Source organism: Pteropus alecto, unplaced genomic scaffold (assembly GCF_000325575.1).
Source record: "Pteropus alecto unplaced genomic scaffold, ASM32557v1 scaffold86, whole genome shotgun sequence".
Classification (NCBI taxonomy): Eukaryota; Metazoa; Chordata; class Mammalia; order Chiroptera; family Pteropodidae; genus Pteropus; species Pteropus alecto.
In genome coordinates, this window is record NW_006442109.1 from 1,567,876 (window position 1) to 1,585,111 (window position 17,236).

Consider the following 17,236-nt stretch of genomic DNA (forward strand, 5'->3'; position numbering starts at 1 on the left):
TTTATGTTTTGAGTTTAGTTAATTAGAGAGCCACTTGTTTTTCTCCAGCTGTGCATCATTTCCATCATTTCCCAAGAGTCTTAGATGTTGATTATACAGTAAAGAAAGGGAATTTTTTCTGGCGCTCTTGGAATATATACGTCTAAACGGATGGCATAAATTAGACATTGCCTTGGAATATAGGAGCTAGACGTGTATGTACACCAATAAGGATGCCATAGCTCAAAATATTTTTAGAAACTATTAGAGTGTGTTAGCTGCAAAAGAAAATCTATCATAATGCTTTCTCTGTCTGAGTTTATTTGCCTGTTCCATGTGGAACTCTCCCTCATCCAATTAGAAATTCAAGGACTTAAAATAATAACTACTTTTTAGTAATAACTACTAAAGTGCATTGACTGCTTACTGTACATGAGGCACTCTTCAAATGCTTTACATATTTAATTCTCACTACAACTTTATGAGTCAATATTAATATCATCCCCATTTTAGATGAGAAAACTGAGGCACAGAGAAATTAAGTAACTTGCCAAAGTCACCCAGCAGAACTGCCCTTTGGAGTAGACTGCTGCTTACCAGAAGACAACTGAGAAGAGTCAGGGGTACTTACTCCTCTCCCTATTTTACTTCCAATTCCCCAACTGCATTATGCGGCATTCTTTTTTTTTTTTCTATTATGTATTGGGTTTGTTGTTATTGTTTGTTTGTTTGTTTTGGAGGGTGATAATACTATGCTGAAAAGGGTAAGAGCTTTGTGGGATTATTTTTCAGCAAGAAAGAATTTTGGGGGAGTCTGATAGCTTTCCTGTAGGCACAGGTCAGACTAAGAGTGCCTCAGAAATACATCAGGAGCGGAAGTTTCCAAGAATGGGAAGAGGGGTACAGAAAGGCAGATGAAAGAGTAAAGACTAACTTAACTGACTTCACAACTTGGCCTGGGAGGAGGATCAGTGAGCAAGCCCACCAGACACCCCATCCAGGATGGAGTTCAGGGCCAGAGGGTAGTGGCTCTCGACATTGGCCGCAGATTACAATCGGCTGGTGAATGATCAAAAAAAGAATGACACTTAGGATGTATTGGGTCACCTTTTGATTTATCTAGGTTGGCGTAGAGTTCGGGCATTGGGTTGATGTTGTCTTCTTAAGCTCCTAGGCGAATCTGATGTGCAGTTAAGGTTGGAAACCATTGCTTTAGCAGTATGAATATCTTGTTTTACCAGATATATCAACTACTATCTTTAAAAGAAACAACTTCTTAGGAAATTTTTCACAGGTAAGGAAGGACACAAGGCCTGGAGTTATAGAAAACCGTAAAAGAATGTTTGATTTGTTGGTAATTGTCTAAGAACACCAATCCTTTAGTTAATCTTGAATTTGTTCAAGAGCAATGTAGGCTCACTCAGTAAAGAGCTGTTGCTGGTAAAAACTATAAAATTCAGCCTGGGGACAAAGTTGTCAATTTTCTTCAACCGAAAATCTCTTCAGCTTTGGAAAGAAAAAGGGTTTGTCAATGGCCAAATGCATACTTTCTCTCATGAAAATAATATTTTCCTTCTTGCTCTGAATTTTTCAGAAGAAAGAAAAATATCCTTTTTTTGGCATACTTTTGGAAATGCACTTTTCTCAATTTTTTTCAGGAAGAGAGCCATTTTTCCTCATAGATTTATTTTGATAATAATTCTGAGTTACTTTACCTGAGCTTAATTAAAGATGACTCTTGAGGGAGTCATCTGTGACACAGTCTTATAAACAAATGAATAACGTTTTTTGTTTGCATAGAGCATTTAAAGACAGAAAACAAAACACCAGCTCTTCTCAACACTCCCTTTCTAACCAGGAAAGCATAATGATCACCGAATCATAATTCATATCAACTATTTCCTACCTCAAATGAACAACAAAAGTCTATTTCCACATATTACTGTAAAACCTCACTAATTTAGAATACGGTAGGGAGAGTTTAGGAGAGAGTTTGCTGAGGTGTAGATTAGGGAAGGTCAGACCATTAAAAATCTGAATTACATCTCATTTTCAAAGAGATATTATTTTATTCAAGTACAGAATAAACAAAAACACATTTGAAAACAAAGTCAATAGTTAAGGTTTATTTTTAAATATAACTCATTCATTCATTCATTTAATCATGCATTCGACAAATAGATTTTGAGTATCTATAACATGCCAAGCACTATTCTGGATGCTGAAAATACAGCTATAAACAAGACAAGGTCCCTGCACCCACGGATTACATTCTAGCTGGGAGACCATGAGCAGATAGTTGAATACATAATACAATTTCAGATAATATCAAGCATTGTGAAGAAAAAAGCTGATAAGAGGATGGGCATAGATGGCATGGACTGTTTCAGACAGGATGCTCAGGGAAGGACTCTCTGAGGAAGATACTTGAATGAAGGGAGGGTATAAGCCATGAGAAGACCTATAGAAAAAGTTTCCCAGACACTGAAAGAGCAAATACAAAGGCCCTGAGATGAGATGAGCTTGTAACATTCAAGGACCAACGAGAAGGCCAGAATGGCAAATTGAGTAAAAGGAAGACTGACAAGGATGATATCAGACCCAGATGGTGAGGAGCCCAGAGGACCATAGTACAAAGGTGGGTTTTAAGTGTATCAGAATTTCAGAAACAGAGGAGATGGTCCTAGTCTAGACTGACATCTTAAATATGATCACAAAAAGAGGCAAAGAGATCCATTAAATTCACATGGCCCTGGCTGACTGACCTGAAGCTGATCCTTGACCTAACTGAACCAGTCAAAGAAGACCTCAGCTTCTGCTGGTGGCAGGAACCTCAGCAAGTATGTTCAGGAGCACTGGGTAGTAGTGTTCTGACTGTGGGCCAGAGATGCAAGAACACTGAGCTACAGCAAACAGAGAATTGGAGTCGAGGGAGCCTCTGAACCCTGCAACATATCTGCTCCTCTTTCCAATCCTCCTAAGGCCCTCCTGCCCTTTGTTCTGAAACTATATCCTTATAGTAAAGTCCATCTTCTGTTTGGGCCAGCTCTAGTTGATTTCTGTTTCTTAAAATCAAAGAATATCAACTAGTAGACATCTTAAACAACACCACTCCCTTGTAACACTGAAGGCTGCAGTGGGCTGGAAATGGCAGGAGTGGACAGCTCCGGCTTCCAAGAGGAATAATGAGGATCTCCTCCCAATCCACGTTCAAGAAGCCATGTCAGACACAGTGGGAGTATTTACACCACAAAAATTGGCAAATGTGACAGATCGGGGCTTTTGTTTCAGAGAGCTGGATGTTAAACATTTACTAGCACACCTGTCTACAAGTAACAACCAACAATCTGGAGTCACAGTTCACACCCTACTTCTGCTTCTTATCTTAGGTAAGTTATTTTACCTCTCTGGCCACAGTTTCCTCATTGTAAATGGAGGCCTACCTTACAGTGTTGTTGAGATAAGATCATACAGATAGTGTTTTGAGAACACATAGTAACTGCTTAATATATATCAGTTAATGAACAATATTATTCCCATTGAAATTAGGAATGAAATTTAAAAATAAATTTTTTTCTAGAAGTCTGATTTGTTCAACAAGATATGAAATAAAAGCCAGAAGTACATAACTATGGAACCGTGAAAACAAATTTACTGTGATTTGCAGATGATGTGATTATATGCCTAAACCACCCAACAAAATCAACTGAAAAAGTTTTAGAATTAATAATAAAATTAGATATCTGGATAAAAGAGATACATTTTTAAAATCAACAGCTTTTGCAAACCATTTTTAAGAATTTATCCAGTGAGAATAAATATACCAGTGTGAAAAGACAAATGTTCAAGCATAAATAGTGGGCTCACTATAATATTACTTGAGGGTAGATTGTGATATGCTAAAGAAATATACTGTAAGCTCTAGAGCAACCACACACACACAAAAAGGAATAGCTAATAAGCCAAAAAGGAGATAAAATCAAATCATAAAAAATAATCCAAAAGAAGTCAGAAAAAGAAGAAAAGGGTAGACAAAAAAGAAGATGCAAAACTAGATCCAAATACCAAGATGGTAGATTTAACTCACAATTTAAATGCAGAGATGGTCAGACTGGATAAAAGAGCAAGAACCAGCCCTGTGCTATCTATAAGAAACAAACTTTAAATATAATGTCGCAAATAGGTTAAAGTTACAGGATGAACAAAGGTATACCATCCAACACTAATTAAAAGAAAGCCGGAATGGCCATATTACTATTTCACAAAGCAGACTTCAGAGCACATAACAGGCCTCATCACCATTAGTGGCCAAAATTATATATCCTTCAAGTTTAGCAAAGATAGAACTGAAGATCATATTGCACCCCATCACCAGCATGAAAATCAAATCCCCAGAAGGGATCAGATGGCCATGCTGAGTCACATCCTCACCCTTTGGGACGGCAGGTCTAGGTGAGGGCCTCGTAGAATCACAGAGAATTGAGATGGGCAGCTTCCCAAAGAAGGGATTCAAGGACACTAAAAGCAGCAAATGTGCACTACGAATGAATGCTTAGTGCCTGGCTACCTCCCTAACACATCACACGTGTAAAGCGTAGCAATGGCATGGTCCTATCCAAGAACAACATGACAGTGACAGAGGAGACCGAGAGGAGGCTTAAGGTGCTTATTAGATCTGGAAACAATAATTCGCTTTTTACCATGAAAGGACCCTCCAAGAGAATGGAGGAATAAGTAATTTTCCCCCCAGAATTTATCAGCATAAACTCTAAATTTGGCAATTCCAGGAATGGAAAAAGATGTTAACATTGAATCTAGGTTTTCAGTAAAGAAACAGAAGATGATTTTACAAGGTCCTATTTTTTGTACCCCAACAGACTTGCTTAAATGTTCCTGTATTCCTCCGAAAATATAACCCAAGCCTTCTCCTACCATGTAAATTTGGGAACTCTTTACATCTACTTCCAGTTCATGAGACATTGGGAGGTTTACTGGGCAGGTAGGACTTTGGATGTAGATGGAGCACCTTGAACCACAGATTATAGAAATCTAAGGGGCATTTTGGGACGTTCTATTTTGCCCTCTCTCCCTCCCATAGGAGTTGAGATAACCACAGCACTCACAAGTGACCTTCAGGAGAGGCTGATTAAACAAGTGAAATTGATACATACTGATTTAGCTTAATTAGTAAATGTCTTCATAATTTTTTGGAAAGGAACTTATTTTTCATTCACTGTGTTTTACAACATCACACACACACACACACACACACACACACACACACACACACCAACTGCCACCCATTCCCCGCCAGAAGTAGCAAAACCCCGCAGTATTTCTTTGAATGGGATCTACCCTTACAGGCCTTCTTTGGCCTAAGGGTTGTAGAAGTTTGCCATCTACCGACCTTTTGCTGAAATATCTGTTCTCCTCAAAATATTGCTAACAATCATAATTTGATACCAGCAACAAACATTAAATGTGTGCAAGCATTTCCTAGTAAAATGCGAAGGATTTTTTAAATTTTATTTAAAAATCTCTATAGTGAAGAGAACCAAAAGCTCAAAGATCCCACATGAGTTTTAAACAGCGTTCAGTGTTCCTGTTCATTTGAAGGCCCTCTGCTGGCCATTCTCATTACATGGACTGTTTAGGGTTTTTTTTGTTTCTGTTTTTAATCACAAAACGTTGGGAACAGTGAAGATATTTTTCTGATATCTCGGCTTCTAGTACTCTGACCTCATTCCATCATTTCTTTCCCTGCCTGTTTTCCTCCCTTGATTTGAGTCAGGCTGACACCACCTGAGCCCACAGACCAATCTTTTTATTTTTAATTTTAATTTTTATTATTTTGTTTGAATTTTTTTATTAGTTTCAAGTATACAGTACATTGGTTAGACATTTATATAGTTTATAAAACGATCTCCCTAATTGCTCCTTCTCTCCTCTGGTTGTCCACCTAGCCAATATATTAATGCTAACTGCATTCACTATGCTGTGCTCTCCATTCCTGTGATCATTTTTCAATCTTTTTATTTTTTATTTAAGTATATATCAAGAGCTGTGAAAGATCTGACATTGTACTGTTTGTAAGCTAACAAATTAATCTGCCACAATTCATGGAAGCTGATAGAAGCTACAGATTCCGGGTCAGAATTGTCATGATTATTTTATGTGTCAACATGACTGGGCCATGGGGTGCCTACATATTTGGTTAAACATTTCTGGGTGTGTCTGTGAGGGTGTTTCTGGATGAGATTAACATTTGAATCAGTAGACTGAGTAAACCAGATTGCCTGCCCTAATGTGAGTGGACCTCATCCAAACAGTCAAAGGCCTGGAAAGAATAAAGTCTGAGTAAAAAAAGAATTCTTCCTCTTTACCTGTCTGAGAGTTAGATATTAGTCTTCTGCCTTCAGACGTGGACTCAGACTGAAACTTACACTATTAGCTCTCCTGCTTCTCAGGCCTTTGGACTTGGACTGGAACATATAGCATTGGTTCTCCCAGGTCTCCAGCTTGCTGACTGCAGATCTTGGCCTTCTCATCCTCTACAATCACGTGAGCCATTCCTTATAGTAAGTTAATCTCTCTTTCTCTCTCTCTCTCTCAATCTCTCTCTCTAATCACGTGAGCCAATTCCTTATAGTAAGTTAATATCTCTCTCTCTCTCTCTCTCTCTCTCTCTCTCTCTCTCTCTCTCTCTCTCTCTGTGTGTGTGTATGTGTGTTTCTCCAGAGAATACAGACTAATACAGAGACCAAGGGCAGTCTATTATTCACAACAGCAATAGCAGTAGCAAGAATATCATTTTTACACTGATTCCTGAGCCTCAGTTTTAACGGAGTGACACAAAGACGATCAGATTACCCCGTACATGTAATGGGTTGACTTAGAGGAAAGGAACCCTGAGCTTAGGGAATTCTAATATTTTATACTGTCTACTAAGCTTGTCTGCCCTTTGTTCCAGTAGGAGACATTATCTCTTTCTTTCAAGACTGCTTCACTATACAAACATCCTTGAAAAGATAATGTAGACAAAGGGCAGTTAAAGCCTTTTCTTTCAAAACATGGAGGAATGCAAAAGCCCCATAGAGAATTGTCTCCTAACAGTCTAATCAGCTAATCAATCTTAACATCACTAAAATGGGACATCACATGTCTCCTGATGTGATGCAATAAGAAGTACACAGCACCACCTAGGACTTATTCTTGCCCAAGTAGGTATATCTGAATCTAATCGAGTCTAGAGCTCTAGCTACCAGTTTGTAGGAAATACAGGGAATTAAAAGGCAAGTAAGGAACAAGTTGGACGAGAAGGCCATCGGCCAAATCTGGAAGATAGGAAATTGTATGCAATAAGTGACCCAGTTTCTCCACCAAATAAATGAAATTTAAAAAGGTGGGAGAAGAAGAAATAGTTACTGGTGAAAAGAGACTTAGGAAATAATGCGGCATGTGGACCTCATTTGATTATAACGTAAACAAACCAATTATAGGACAATTTTTAGATAATGGAGAAGATTTGAATATGGGTGGGTAATTAGGTATTATTAAAATTACATGAAAGAATTATTATTAGAGATGGTAATAGTTTTGGGGTTATGTTTTTAAAAATCCTTGTATGTTAGAGTTAGTTACTCAACTATTTATGAGTAAAATAATACGATGTCAGCATTTGCTTTAAATTATTTCACCACTATCAACAACAAGAGTGGAAGGAGAAAGATGAAACAAGCTTGGCAAAATGTTATTGTTAAAGCTGGGTGACAGTACATAATACTATTTTTTTCTATGTAATTTAAAACCTTTCTATTAAAAATTTTAATAAATAAAACTAGAAGAATGAAAAAATAGACCCCACCCCCCTACACACACACAAAAAAAAGTGAGGGAAATTAAGCATAGACATAAAAGGTTGTAGGAGGCCCTGGCAGAGTTGCTTTAACTTAGACTTTAGTAGAATACCTCAGATCTTCAGAAGCCTGCCCTTCAAGAGAAGAACTTTCATTTTCCCTTTTCAATGTGGAACAGTTCATAGCCTTTGTTCAGTGAGAAGATCGAATTCCTATAGAAAAAAAGTGAGGTAGGAAGAGAAGAGAACTAGGGAGAAATAGAGAAGGGAAGGGAGAGAGAGAGACTGATACAGATGTGTCCCTTTCCCTCATGGGTTTTTCAGTCTAGTGGAGGAGACATCCACTAATCCAACAGCCACACAGATGCGTGTTTAATTATGAATGGAGATAAACGCTATGGAGTAAAAGAAGAAATTTCTATAAGAACAAATAACACAAAAACTTGAGAGGCAAAGTGAAACCTCTTAAGAAAGTGACCCTTGCTGGTGCTGAGATCTGAATGGCAAGTCGATGTTAAGTAGGCAAAACGATTTAGGGAGGGCTGTTCTAGGACAGTCAAGCAAGAAGGACTTGACTTTGGGATGCAGAGAGAAGAATGAATTAAAGGGGGCACCAGAGCACACAAATAAGGGAAACTAGGAGATTCTTTCAATGGCTCTACTGGAGATAATGATGGCTTACACTAGAATGGTGGCAATGGAGATAGAAAGAATTGGACTCATGTGAGAGAGATTTAAGAAACAAAATTACTGGACTAGGTGATGGATTAGATATGATGATAGGCATGGATGTTTCATGTTATACTCTTAATATAATTTCTGCAATATTGTTGGAGGAAGTCATGGAGAGGATATGACTGCCAGTTGCCTCATGAGCTGGACCCAGGCAATCAGAGTTTCCTTACCGATTCCCTGTCCTTGGAAGGGACATCCTGCTCACCGTTCCCGCAACGAGAGCCAATTCAAGGACACAGCCTTGAGAAAGTAAGGTGCTGTTGAGACCATCTGGAGTGACCACATGACTAAACCCAGTCAAGGCCTCTGTATAAACTTTTAAGATTCTGTCTACTCTGCAGCCACCCAAGACAAGTCTTGTACATAAGTTCCTTTGCTTATGAAATCTGCCACCAACCAATATAGAGTCATCTGCCTCTTTCTTCATTCTCTCCTTGCCCTTTATGTTTGAGGAATGGTTTCAGATTTCATCTGGGAAGTGCCCGTGGTTGCAACCCAACAAGTATCCACCTAAAGAACTGAGTTTTGGGGACCACTGTGCCAGTGTACCACTGGATGGATTGAGTTGTAGGGTGCAAAAAAAGGGACTAGGAACTAGCCCCAAAGGAAGACTGATCTAAGTATTTTATATTAAACCTGGGGAGACTTTTAGGAGAGAACAGGGGCTGCTGTCTAGCCTGTCAAAACATCTACCCACTATATTCATATACATTCATGCCCACTGCCCAGTCTCTAAGGAAAGAGGAGTGGGCTGAAGCTAGGAGATCTGGTTTGAGTTCTGGTTCTTGCTCTTACAAGCTGAGAGATATTGGTCAATACATGTTTCTGGGTTAACAGACTCGAGCGCTGCCATTGAAGTCTAGGGACCAAGGGGCCCTTGACTCCTGTCATGGGTACCTGGGCTGAAATCAAGGAGGAAAAGATGGTGGGGTTAGACATTAAAAGTAGGAGTTTAGAACTGGAAGGAAGGAGCCCTCCAGTGATCCTTCAGGGGCAGGCTGGTTCTTTCTTCTTGTGAAATTACCCAAATGGTCCTTTTTATTGTACAAATGTAAAGAAAAGAACCTCTGTGAAATATTTCCATTTTGTAAGAGGGTTTTTGCTTTAAATTTGCATAACCAAAATCTGGCAGGAGTGCAGGTAAACCCTGATAATATTTGACATTACATTTGATAGATTATAAAATTAGAGTAAAACCATTTAACAAAATATGTATTTCATATAAAGGATCAATGAAACAAGTAACTGGGCAGCAGCAAGTTCCCACATCCTAAACACAGGGAAAATACCATATTCCAGTTACCATGTACATCCTCATTCTAAAAGACCACCTACCTATGGAAGATCCCTACCCTCAGGTAAAATAAACCAATCTAATCACTCTCATTTTTTTCCTGGAGTAAATTAAATGCAGAGATGTTAATTGTCTAAAAAATTGTGTTCGCATTCATCACGGACGCCTATTTCTACATTCTGCTTTTTAACATCCAAAGAATAGGTCTGCTAATATGGAAGCTCCCAATATTTATGTCCTATTGTTGAGCTTACTTTCACTCATGAGAGTGTCCTCGTTTTCCTGAATATCATCCCCCCGGGAAGTGAAAACAAAGTCAAAATACATAAGGTTGGTCAATATAGTGTTTATTGCACAAAGTACTGGGTTTAAAGACAAAAGGCCAAGGGTCAAAACTCTTCATGGCCACTTACCACATGTGTGATCATATGCAAACTTCACACTCTCTGCATCTCCCTTTCCTCATCTGTGGAACTGTGATAAAAAAGCCACCTAGCCACCAGGTGATTTATGATGATTGAATACAACACTCTTTGTGCAAGTATTCAACATAAATAAGTACTGGTTGAGAGTTGGCTTTCTTTCTGCTGAAGAGTATAATTTTTTCAGTCATCTGTCCTATTCCATGAGGAAAACTAAAGAAAAGAGACAGACTTGCACCAGGGATTGTGGATCACGTGTACTCATTCTGTCTCCAGTTGCTTCTCAGTCTTAATTAATAAGAACACCAGCCAGCCAAACCCAAGGCCTGAAGATCTGGCCCGTCACGTTGGCGTCCTAGGGGAGAGCTTGCTGCAGCTCTGCCTGGTGGACCAGCGTTCTGGCTTTGATGCCACCTTTTTCAGACACACTAGCACAGCCTTGACACATAAATGTTGATAAACAACTGATACATTTGTCCTGCGATTGCAGGCGTTGGCAGCCAAGTTTCAACACACTGATTTGCTTTTCGATTATGAAAGCTTTGACAGTCCCAATGACCAATTCAACCTTGCATATGACCAGGAATAATCAACCACAGCTTCTAAACTAGAACCTTCCTAGACTTGACTAAAAACATGCTAAGCCAGTGTGTTTCAAAGTGCGATTCCTGGGTCATCTGCTTTTATGAGAACCTGCTGCGGATCTCATAAAAATGGAGACATTCCCCAGAGCTACTGTATCAGAATCTCTGACTGTGGGCCAAGGGGTCAGCACTGTCAATCAGCACCACAGAAATTTGGATGCTCATGAGTGTTAGAAGGCTTGTTAAGCAAACTCAAGATTATTGGTCAAACTACTATGGCTTCGAGGACTATACATAGTAAATAAAACTTCAAGCCAAACAACGTTTAAGTATATTGAAATATTGAATTCCAAAATATTGGTTATGATAAAAAATGAGTGCGATCCTAGAAGTGTAAACTGGTGGCAAAATTTGATGTTTGGAATTTTACCTCCATTAATCAAGCACAGTCACTGCTAAAATAAGTAGATCTCTCCATTACGCAATAAAATGATTGACTTGACTTTAATGGCTTCAGTAGGGTGTTACATCAGTCGTTGATTATAAGAATAAGCATAGTAGATAATCACTTGCTAAGTCAATCACTAGCTGTAACAACTGAACGTGAACTTTCACTTTGGATTTTTATTTGCCTGTTTGGAACTCAGAAATTGATTTAAGTAGGAAAAACACTTTGCCTTACACTGTGTAGTAAAACTTCTACTTCAGGCTTCATTAAAGAAAAAATATACCATCTTTTCCCCTTCCATTTCCCTTAGTCAAGGTCAAAATTTTGGCTGGCGTAGCTAGCATGGTCAATGGGGCTGGGGCCAAAGAGGCAGTCTATGTGGTTAACACATTGTTTACACACAGGAGAAATGACTAAGTAAATATACTGAGGCTAATGGGAGCCAGTTTTTCAGTGCTGGAGAGGGCGTTACAAGTAAGTAAAAGAGGAAAGGATAAACCCTGTGGTGTTGGATTGGAATTGAAGGTATCAGTGTAAATTAATGGTCTTTTAACGTAGATGATAGATGACTGACTGATTGATATATGGATGTGTGCATATATGTGATTGAGTGTGTGTGTACATACATATTTCCTAGTCTGCTGAGAAGAACTGAAAGCAATGACACACCAATATCAATGAGTACCAAGATCATGGTTTCTAAATTACATTCTCCCCTAAAAGGAACTAGGACTCTAAAGAAATAACTAATTCCAGGGCTGTGGCAGGGAAATGACAGATGAGCCTGGAACATCGTGTTGTGCCAGAAAGTAAGGAAGTGTTCAAAGAATGATGGGAACATGTTGAAAAGACATAGGAACCAGCATGAAGGGGCTAATAAATAATAATAGTAACAGGTATTAACACATTGAACAAAATAGCAGTCCGTGAATCTATATTTATATAAACAAATAAATGAATGAATATATAAATAAGTGAGGGAAAAGAAAAAGCTTTACCTTATGAGAGCATGCCAAATAAAAAAACTACAGAGGGAATAATGAAATTAGAAAATCACCATTTCGTAACTGTCATGGTAATAATGGATTTAATCAAGAATCTACAATGGATTTAAAATAAATAGATGAAAATCTGATGAGGAGCAGGATATTTACATAATCTCAAAGCATCTCTCAAAAAATACTTAGTCATTGCTTATTAACAGATAAGTACTTAATAGTTACTAACTTTATAATAGAGTAACCAGGCAGAAACCATCAAAACCAAGTTAGAAAAGTGAACGTCAAGAAAAACAGGACAAATAAATATATGCCTCCTGACAGTACACAATGTCACTTCTGTAGTATTCCTGCCAGAAATGTAAAAAAATCTGAATCTAATCATGAGGAAATGTCAGATACAACCACATTGAGGAACATTTTATAGAGTAAATTTTAAAAACTGTCAATATCATGAAAGATAAAGAAAGACTGAGAAATTGTTTTGGACTGAGGGAGACTAAAAGCAGTGAGAACTAAATGTACCACATAATCCTAGACTGGATCCAGACCTGTAAAGGATATTATTGGGACAATTGGAAAATTTTTAGTGAGGTCTAGGGACTAGAAGATAATAGTGTTCAACGTTAGTTTCCAGTGGATGTGTAAGATATAGAGTCTTTATTTTTAAAAAATATACATCGAAGTATTAAGGGGCAATGGAGCATCATGTCTATAACTTTCAAATGGTTCAGAAAAAAATTATATAGATATATAGAGAGGGAATGATAAGGCAAAAGTTGTAAAATGTTAACTAAAGTAGGGGAAGAAAAACTTGTCCTGCATCCTCTTATGTTATTTATCTAAAGCCTGCAAATTAAACTGACAAAAGACAGATTAACAGGAGAAAACAGTTAATTCATATACACACATGAGCCAGCAAAAGAATTAGCTGGCTCTTTATTAAGTTAAAGGCTTATATACCTAACTTAACAGGGGGAAAGAAGACCAGAGAAAAAGCTTTTCTGGGAAGAATAAGTAGTTTTCTAATGGGTTTTTAGGATAACCATCAAGAGATGAGAAAGCGATAATACTTGTCTACACAGGTATGAATGGCTTTCTGGCTTCTTTAGGACCATAAAACTTCCCTTAAGAAAAAATTTCGGGTAGGTTTTATTCATGTTCTTCCTTGTGGAAGTAGATCTGTCTAAAAGAAGGAATTTATGGTGGCCTTATTCCTCAGAAATTGCTGCTTTTAGTCAGATAAGGGAAGCGCCAAGAAGGCTTCTTTCCGCATCTGTTGATTCTCAAATGTCTTGAGTTTAAGATAATATTTATACCAACTCTGGGGTTCTGAATGGGTTCCTATATTAGCAATTGGGAAATGCCGATGAAGTATATAGGAATTCTTGGTACTATTTTTTGCAAAATTTCTGTAAAATTGAAATTATTTCAAAATAAAAAGTTTTTAAAGGATGTATGCCCCATCTTCAAAATGGGAAGCTTAATTAAAAAAAAAAATAATACCGACCCATTTCTTTTCTTAAAGAAGTGGCAACTCTAAAGGGTGAATTAAATGTAAAAGAAAAGCTTTAATTTCCATAAATAAGTGAAGAGTAAGCTTCTATCCTTGAGCAGGAGAGCCCTGCAAGGAACATTAGTAAGTTGATCCAGATGGAACAAGGTAGTGTCCAGGATCCTCAGAACTCTTCAGGAAGAAATGCAGCCTTCCCTGTCAGACAGCAGATCTCAGGCTGGGTGTAAGATAACCACTTCGCTGCTGACAGCCTTCTGGATTATGACCCAGTGCAAAGATGATCTCATGTCCATTGCGATTTTCTTGTCCAAATTCTTACCCTACAAATTAACATAATGTTCAGATCTTCACACTAAAATAACAGGTTCTCATTTTTCTATTTTGCAAAATGAAAGTTGTCATACTTTCCACTACTAGTAGTAATATAAGCAACTCCCACGTACTAAATACTCTGTGTCAGGGCATCTCCTAAATATGTTATATGCATTATTTTATTTAATCATCTCCATTCCCCTGTGAAAGACAGACCATTATTATTCTCTTCATTTTACAGATAAGGAAACCAGATGTTCTGAGAGGTTTAACTCTAGGATCACAAAGCTGATAAGCAGCTGCATTTGGGTTTGAACTCAGCATTAATTAATCACTACAGAAGACACTGTGCTATACCTCCACATTCTGTGGTTCTCTCTAGACTCCAGCTAATAGTAATAACTTAAGATCAAAGTTCTGCAACAAGTCTATGGCCATGCCACTCTGAACATGCCCGATCTCAGCTGATCTCAGAAGCTAAGCAGGGTCGGGCCTGGTTAGTACTTGGATGAGAGACCGCCTAGGAAGACCAGGTACTGTAGGTGTAAAAAAAAAAAAAAAAAGTCCAGCAACAAATATACTATCTCAGTTAAAAAAAAAAAATCCTGAGGTGCCCAAAGGAAAACAATTTAAGGTAACCATCTCAATACGAACCCAAGAAAGAAGGCCACATTATACTGTTTAAGGCCTTTGGTTGTCTCATTGCTGTGGCAGACTGAGAAGTGTTTAGCTATCTTTAGTTGCTTTGGTTAAAGGGCAGGAGGCAGAGGTTGTTCACAAAAGACACTGAAAAAATACTCATCTCCAATTTTAATTAATTTTCCTTTATATTCTTAATCAGAGACTCTTGACTCAATCATTATTCTTTCTTCCTCAGTTAAATTTTAAATATGTCGAATAGAGATTCCTGAAGAGTATCTACTAAAATAAAGTGGGAGCATCCAAGAGCCAGGATCAAATGAGAAAAAAATCATGATCCCCACCTTCTCGTTCAGTCCTAGGAGCTCTCAAACTTCTTTTCTGTTTCAATATACAATATTTAAAATGTGACACATCCCTAGGCACATTTCCTGGAGGATCAACTGGAACCCTACTCATTTCTCTTTCATGCAAGGATATCAGAATCAAGTGAGCTCAAGTGACAGAGGGATGACACTGACTTTAATTTATGAAAAAGAATACCGTTTGCAAACTTTTCTGTGTCAACTATTATCAGTAATGTCACAAGTAGCTATGGATATGATATATATTATTTATACATATTTTAGGTTAAATTTAATTGTTTCTTCCTTTTAGGGCTTTCGCATTTTCCTCTCTTCTTTTGCAATTATTTGGTTTTACCTAGACCCCTACCATAGCACATGCGAGAGAAGGATGGGCAAAGCAGAGAAGCAGAGAAGTCTGCTAGAAATTGCTCCGGCCTGAGAATTCATACTTATCAAGTCTGGACCCATCTCTCATCAGCCAGTAGACTAGGATGGTGAAGACTGGGGTGTGGAGAGCAGGCCTCCGGAATACTTCTCTGTGTCTCTTAGATAGTTTTACTGAGGTATAGTTGACAAATAATAAAAATCATATATATTTAAGGTGTACAACTTGATGTTTTCATATATATATGTATATATAGTGAAATGATCACTGCAATCAAGTCAATTAACATATCCATCTCTTCATATAGTTTCTATCTCCTTCCTTTTTAAAATGTTAACTATAGTTCCGTTGCCACATATTAGATCTCCAGAAATTATTCATCTTGCATAACTGACACTTTGTACTTGGACCGACATCTTCCATTTCCTACACACACACACACACACACACACACACACACACACACACACACACACTCAGCCTCTGGCAACCACCATTCTACTCCCTCTATAAGTCTAGTTTAGTTTCCACATATGAGATCATGCAGTATCTGTCTTTCTATGTCATACTAACATATAGGACTCCTCCAGTTGTACAATATTATCATCCAGGCCCTGGTGGCCAGACTTTGGTAACCACATTTGACTCAAAAGTGATAGGACTCAAGGTCCAATAGGATCAGAGGATGGGTTCCTAGCCCAGATGGTAGCCACTAGTCATGTATTCTTATATTTGGATTTTAGTGTTGTATTCTCAGACCCCAGAAAGCTGGACAAATTGGTGCCACAAGTGCCCTCTCCAAGCTCTTAGGTCCCCTGTGTGAAATAGGCTCTAATGCTTTAAATAATAATAATGATAATGAAGATAAATTTCGGTATATCACATCACAGCAACTGCTATTTCATTACCACTACAAATATGTGAAGTAACTTTTATTATTCATTTTTCCAGATGAGAAAATTGAGGTTTACATTTATTTCAATAACTCATCCAAAGGCAAACACAGACATGATTTTCAACACAAATCTTTCTGACTCCCAAGCAGTGCTTTTAACTCTAAGACTCAGTTTTGATTACAGTGAGCCCTTTTATTGCCCTTCCCCTAAACCTAGACCCTGGCCAAAATAGATACAAAAATAGATTTTCCTGCCACAGCCCTCCAATATCCCATCAGTCTTTGATGAGAAGAAATACCAAGATGGCTAGTATTGAAGCTATATATGAAAAGGGCCTCAGTCTCTTCCGCCCCTTCCAAGCATGCCATATGTTTGCATGTGGAAGCAAACTCTGGGATAAAGATCAGCATGCAGGAAGTTTATTAGGAAGTACTCTTAGGAAGCAGGGTTGAGCAGAAAGGGAAGCTGAGATTCAGCCTCTGTGAAGATTCAGCCAGTCCCACAGGGAGTTCTGGAACAGATGGCCCTTTAGAGTTGGGGCAGGGCAGCCAGACCTTAAACACCCACACACCAACCAGGCCGTGAATATGGGCTTGAGTATGGGCTACTCTGGGAAGGGGCATGACATTTGGGCAAAGCAGGTGTCTTTGGGTGAGGTACTTCCTGAAGGCAGCCGATAGCTGAGCACTGTCTGCCAGCAGCACTTCCAGCAGTGGAGGAGATCGCTACCTTCATTCCTGAAAGGGGACAGGAGTATTCAGAGGGACTTTGTTTTGCTACTTCCCCCAACACACACGCATGCACACATACTCATGGCACTCACCAA

The 17,236-nt window shown here is 38.4% G+C and overlaps 1 pseudogene; it reads left to right on the forward strand.

Annotated features, from left to right (window-relative positions):
* Positions 1–14,569: 14,569 nt before the first annotated feature.
* LOC112469720 lies at positions 14,570–14,688 on the forward strand (annotated as a pseudogene).
* The last annotated feature ends 2,548 nt before the right edge of the window (positions 14,689–17,236 follow it).